At 42.0% G+C, this 7,087-nt stretch overlaps 1 pseudogene; it reads right to left on the bottom strand.

The window, feature by feature from the left end:
* Positions 1-2,992: 2,992 nt before the first annotated feature.
* LOC101614941 lies at positions 2,993-3,788 on the bottom strand (annotated as a pseudogene).
* Positions 3,789-7,087: the final 3,299 nt, after the last annotated feature.

Raw genomic sequence — 7,087 nt, 5'->3', positions numbered from 1 at the left:
GTTTCTGTTAGTGTCTAAGTATTTTCATTCTCCTCACAGTCACAAAAATTGTTTCTGAATTCAATAAGCACACTAAAGACCTCCTCCCCCCATTTTGTGTAGATCAAGTGAGTTTTGTTCAGATAACACTATCATTATAATAGAGTCTGCTCAAGTATAGAAGTGTATGTGATAGATTATTATCTGATATGAATGGTAATGCTGCTTTCAACAGACTGGGCTTCCTTATTAATGTAACATTTTTCATTTTCATTGTTATCCAACTTTCAGTATGCACTGCAATGTCTATTAAACTAAACTTCTATAGTGGAAAACATAAGTAAACAAATAAATAAATAAAGCAGGATCCTTCTATTAGTTGCCTTCAAGAAACTCACATTTCCATAAAAGATGGACATGATCTTAGGGTAAAAGTTAAGACAATGATATTTCAAGCAAATGCACCTCAAAAACAAGCAGGTGTTACTATCCTAATATCTGACAGGGTGGACATCAAACCAACAATAGTTAGGAAAGATAAAGAGGGGCACTTTATATTGATTAAAGGAACACTCCATTAGGAGGACATTACAATCCTAAACATATATACACCTAACATGGGGGCTCCCAGGTTCAGAAAACAAACACCATTAGAATTAAAGTCACTGATAACACCAAATACAGTTGTGGTGGATGACTTTAACACCCCACTCTCATCAATTTGACAGGTCATCTGTGGTGGTTTGATTCAGGTGTCCCCCATAAACTTAGGTGTTCTGAATGCTAAGTTCCCAGCTGATGGATATTTGGGAATTAATGCCTCCTGGTGGGAGTGTATTGTTGGGGGCGGGCTTATGGGCTTTATAGCCAGTTTCCCCATGCCAGTGTTTGGCACACCCTCCTGTTGCTGTGGTCCATTTTATGTTGGCCAGGGGGTGATGTCCACCCTCTGCTCATGCCATCGTTTTCCCCTGCCATCGTGGATCTTCCCCTCGAGCCTGTAAGCTAAAATAAACCTCTTTTTCCCAGAAGCTACTCTTGGTTGGGTGATTTCTACCAGCAATGCGAACCGGACTGCAACAGTAAAGTGGTACCGAGGAGTGGGATTGCTGCTAGACACCTGACTATGTGGCTTCAGCCGTTTGGAGCTGATTTTCAACAGGAATGTGGAAGGAGTTGAAACCTTGGCCCAAGAGATGCTTTGCAGTGCTGTAAGTACAGCTTGATGGTCTATTCTGGTCTGAGCTGCAAGACCTGAAGGCAGTAAGAACTATGGACTGTGAGGTTTGGCTTATGAGGGTGAGAAAGAACTTTTCCTGGACTGGGCTAGCAGTTTGTGTGAGAAGCTTGCTCTTATGCCCATGCCCTGAGAAGTTGTGCAGGGTTGCTTTGCGTAGAAATGAACTGGTGTGAGTAGAGGGATATGGCACAGAAAGAAAAATCTTTGGGTGAACTGTTGCCCATTCAGCTGCAACTGAGAGATTAAAACCTTTAAGACTGGGCTAGCTGACCTGCGCTGGGGCAACAAGAAGAATGTCGACTCTTTTGAAGGGGCCTGAGTGCTCAAGGACTGTCCTGTTCTTCAAAGTCTGCTTTATTCCCCCCTGGATTAACAAATTGGCACCTACCTGGTATCGTGGAGTATAAAAAATTCTGGAAAGAGGGTCATTGAGTTTGCAACACGGTCTTGTGTTTTGGAAATGGCCATGGGCAATGTGAAGCGGGTTTGCTGGTTGCCTGCATAGAGACCCCATGGGGCCATGAGGATGAACCGTGGCTTGCAGTGGAGACCCAGTGGAGATGCCGGGACCATGAGATGACTGCCGAGGAGCTGCCGGCCCCGATGAAGTTTCCCAGGACTGTGAGTAGCCTAACTGGAGGGGCGGAATTGGAATGCCAGAGACTTGTTGCTGGTTAGAATTATCGGACTTGAAGATTTGTCACTGGCTAGAGTTGCTGGACTTGAAGCTACAGATGTTTGCCCCGGTTGTTTTAAATCTTGTATTGGTTGAATGTTTCTTTGCTATGCCCAATGCCATCTATTGCAGTGTGAATATTTATTCTGTGCCATTCTGGGTTTTTTGAGGTTATATTTTGGTATTATGGCTCAGTTAAAAGATCTTGAACTATGGGGATGTATGAACATCATTGGGATTGATAAAAACTATGGGGACTTTTAAAGTCAGACTGAAAGCATTGTATTTTACATCATGTATGGATATCAGTTTATGGGGGCCAGGGGCGGAATGTGGTGGTTTGATTCAGGTGTCCCCCATAAACTTAGGTGTTCTGAATGCTAAGTTCCCAGCTGATGGATATTTGGGAATTAATGCCTCCTGGTGGGAGTGTATTGTTGGGGGCGGGCTTATGGGCTTTATAGCCAGTTTCCCCATGCCAGTGTTTGGCACACCCTCCTGTTGCTGTGGTCCATCTTATGTTGGCCAGGGGGTGATGTCCACCCTCTGCTCATGCCATCGTTTTCCCCTGCCATCGTGGATCTTCCCCTCGAGCCTGTAAGCTAAAATAAACCTCTTTTTCCCAGAAGCTACTCTTGGTTGGGTGATTTCTACCAGCAATTTCTACCGAACCGGACTGCAACATCATCCTAGCAAAAAATAAACTGAGAAGCATCTGGATTAAATGAGATCACAGAACAAATGGACCTAATAGATATGTACAGAATATTTAACACATATGCAACAGAATACACCTTCTTTTCAGCAGCACATAGAGCATTTTCTAAAATAGACCACATATTAGGATACAAAGCAAATCTTTTTTTTTAAAGAAAATTGGAACTTTTATTGAAATTATTTTAATTACTTGCCATTATCAGTGGTCCTCTCTTGGGGAACAAGTTTTATCTTACTATGATTCAGCGGGATCACACACACTCTTTTCACCTAGTAAATAATGAATGGTGGCTGTGATTCACAGCAAACTGAGCTGAATAAAGGTTACATGGAGATCTGCTGTATATGATAAAAGAGATGACTTTTGTTGGCTTTGTTATTCAACAACCAATGGAGCAATATGTGGGTATTTTGGATTTGATAATAATAAGGCTTCCACTCCCACCATGCTGCTCAAGCTTCTGTAATGCACTGGTGATCTGCTCTTTGAATTTCTTGTCCATTAGCCTCTTGGAAAGACTTGTAAGTAGATGCTTCAAGTGATCATTCAGAGCAGGACCAACAACCACACTTAACTGTACCAGTGCACCAAGTCCTCTTTCAAACACATCATCATCTGGATGGACCAGAGCAGCCTTTAGCACAGGGATCAGTCTTGGGAGCAATGGTACAGCTTTTTCACAAGCACCTCTGACTAAAAGTAATTCTCTAAAGCCTTCCTTGGACACAAAGATATAAGGATGCTTTGTCTCTCTCAGACCCTCAGCTAAAGTGACAAGAAGAGGATCAAATGGGAGACTTTTAGGAGGGCGTTCTCACTGCAATCTGTTTCACTGATCCACGTACCAATCTGCAAGGAGTGCCTCCTTTAGAGTAAATAGCTGCAAATGCAGAAAGGGCTCTCAACTGCTCTCCAAAAGGGTTAATTGTCCTTGGGTTGAGTTTATCACTGGGTCGAGGATGGAGTCTCCTTGCAGCCTCAGGAGAACTGGTGGAAGATGAGGACTTGCTCTGCGGAATGGCGCTTCTTGGCTGCACTTGGGCTCGGGAAGATGTCCTGTCAGCACAAGTTCCTGTTGCTTTGTTTCTCAACTGTACACGTCCGGGACACTCAGATTTCTGCATGGCTTCCCTTTCACCCCTTAAATTCCACCTTTCCAACCCCTAACAGCACTAGCACTTTCAGATAACCCAGGGCAGTAGCGTCCACGCCCAGGTGCTGTCAAGGCTGGGAAATGAGGAAGTCCTGTAGAAACCAGTAGCGGAAAATGAGGTTTTCAATTGGAAGAGATGGGGTGGGCGGCTGCATTTAAGGCCTACGAAGGCTACTCTCGGCCAAGGTCGTATGTCTGGGAAGGCGGGGACCAAGACGAAAGCACAGGCGCTAGAGTCCTTAGCAACGTGTTCCTGCGGCTCTAGCAACGGGGCCGCTGGTCATCGGCTGGAGAAGAGCCCAGGAAGCCCGCGGGCTCGGGTGGGAACCGCTCCTACCCGCCGCCGCTGCCCCACGTGGGGCCTCTGCCCGGCTGTCCAACAATGCAAATCTTAATAAATACAGGAAAATGAAAATAATTCTTTGTACTCTTTCTGATCACAATGGCATTAAATTATAAGTCAGCAATAAGAAAAACTACAAATTAATGGAGACTAAATAGTACACTACTAAATGATGAATGGGTTATTAATCAAAAAGGAAATCAAAAAGCTCACAGAATCAAATGATAATGAGAACACAGCATACCTAAACCTCTGGGACACAATGAAGGCAGTCCTAAGAGGGAAATTTATAGCTTTAAGTGCCTACATTAAGAAATCAAAGAGCAGGTCATGGTGGCTCATGCCCTTAATCCTAGCACTTGGGAGGCAAAGGTAGGAGGATCACCGAGTGTATGAGGCTACAATGAGACTACATAGTTAATTCCAGGTCAGCTTGGACCAGAGTGAGACCCTAACTTGAAAAACAAACAAACAAACAAACAAACAAACAAAATTTAGAAAGTTCACAAGTAAATGACTTAATGCTTCACCTTAATGTCTTTGAAAAAGTAGATGAGAAGAAATAATAAGTATAGGGCAGAAATTAATAAAATAGAAACAAAGAGGCAGGTGTGGTGGTGCATGTCTTTAATCCCAGCCCTCAGGAAGGATTTTCTTTCACTATCTATTATGAGGGATACTTCTGCTGAGTCAAGTAGCTTGGGTTGGAAGCCATAGTTTTTTAGACTTTGAAGTGTTCCATTCCAGGCTCTTCCTGCTTTGAGAGTTTCCTTTAAGAAATTTGATGTTATTCTAATGGGATTGCCTTTGTATTTGTGGATTGCTTCTTTCTTGCTGTTTTTAACACTGTCTCTTTGTTTTCATTGTTAAGAGTTTTAACTGTGATGTGTCTTGGAGAGCTTCTTCTTTGGTCCTGCCTGTTTGCTATTCTGTGGGCTTCTTGAATTTGAAAAACCTCTCTTTAGCAAGATTTAGAAATTTTTCTTCAGTAGTTCTGTTTTGTATGTTTCCTATGCCTCTGGTCTGGATTTACTCTCCTTCTTGTATACCCATGATCTGGATGTTTGGTCATTTTAGGGTGTCCCACAGTTCCCTCATATTCTGTTCACTTCACTTTTTTGAACTTAGCAGGTTTTGGCTTGCCGATCAATTTCTTCTGTCTTATCTTCCAGGTCAGAGGTTCTGTCTTCCACATGAGTAGTTCTTTTGGTGAGTGGTTCTAGAGAGGCTTTTATAAATTCCATTTTATTATTTTTTTCTGTTGTATTATTTTGTATCATGTTCATCTCTTTTATGAGATTTTTAATTCTTATTTTCTTGATGCTTCCTGTAGTTCATTCTTGCATTTGATCAAGTCTTCATTAGTCTTAATACGCTGGTTGTTGAGGTCTTCCATTTCTTGACTTACCTTCAATTTATTCATATCTCTTTGGAGAGTTGCAATGCTTTCTTCAATCAAGTTAAGCCTACTGTCAAAGGCTAAATGCTCTAGGAAATGTTCTGTTCTTTCATTGATGCAATTGTTCTTCTTTGATAGTTTGCTTCAAGTTCAGTTTTTTTTTTTTTTTAAATCAGGGTCTCTTTGGTTGTTGTGTTTTCATTTTGGGAATGAAATTATGTTGATTTTTATATGATTTCATTGCAGGCTTCCATAGTTGGACTAGACATCCTTGGTGGAGATCTCTCAGCTTTCTGACTTATATTGGCTTTTTTACATTGTTGTCTACCAATCTTAGGAAGATTATTTTTATGAGGAGGAAGAAAGTTTTTGTCCTTTGGCCTGTTCAACCTCTGACTCAGGAAAGCAGGGATGCTGGTACCTAGTGGCCAGTCAGAATACCAGAGCAAAAGACCTGACTCCACAGCTCACACAGAGACCAGGCCTCCCTGAGGAAGGCACAATGGGACCTACCAGGACCAGGGCACTAGGAGGAGCAAGGAAACAGGGACATAGCCTACTTTGTGTTGTGCCTTCCAGGACACAGACCTCTGTAGGCAGCCAGACTGGGGAGGTGGGAGGAGTCCAGAAATGGGTCCAGCCTACTCACTCCAGCCTCTACACACTCTGTCAACTCAAGGAAATCAGACCTCGGAGGAGGTGGGCAGGCTTAGAGTTTTTTTAGGGGAAATTTTTCTGTAAACTGTAGTAGAAAAATAGAATGATAGTTGTATGAGAAGGTAAGGTGAAGAGAGGAAACCTGGCAAAGCTAGGCATATTTGTGTATACCTGTAATTTCAATATTTAGGAGGTTGAGACAGGAACTTCCATGAGTTCAAGGGCAATCAGGACTACACAGTGAGTTCCATGCTGTTAAAATAATAGTGGGCCTGGAGAGATGGCTTAGTGCTTAAAGGCACTTGCTTGCAAGGTCCAACAACCTGGGTTTGATTCCTCAGTGCCCATGTAAAGACACATACATAAAGTGACACATGCATCTGGAGTTTCCAGTGGCACCAGGCCCTGGTATATCCATTTTCATTCACTCATTCTCTCTCCCTGTGTATATGTAAAATATATTAGGTTTTATATATAACATAAGACACATTATATATAATATACATATGTATGTATATATCTATATGAACATACACATATATAATCATAAATATATAAAATCTCCTTTCAAATAGATAAATAAATAAAAATATTTTAAAAAAATAGTAAAAGAGGGGAGGAGGGAGAACTCTCACAAGTTCTGAAACACTCTGGACCATGATTCACTCTCTTTATAACCAGCACAGCATACAGGTTCCACATCTACTGTGAGAACATATGGCATCATGACATGCATACTTATGGAAATGCTACATCAAATTGCTTGATATTAATCATGGACTTTTCCTTCATTAATAATGCTGTGCTGAGGCCCACTGTTCTAACTTCTTATCTGAAGTCATAACACAGCACATGCTAAAACTGCTTGTGTACACGTACTCTGCTTATAATCCCCTAAGCCAGTCCTCAAAGCAAATGCAGA

This window comes from Jaculus jaculus, chromosome 3, assembly GCF_020740685.1.
Source record: "Jaculus jaculus isolate mJacJac1 chromosome 3, mJacJac1.mat.Y.cur, whole genome shotgun sequence".
NCBI lineage: Eukaryota > Metazoa > Chordata > Mammalia > Rodentia > Dipodidae > Jaculus > Jaculus jaculus.
This window is presented reverse-complemented; position numbering and strand designations above follow the sequence as displayed.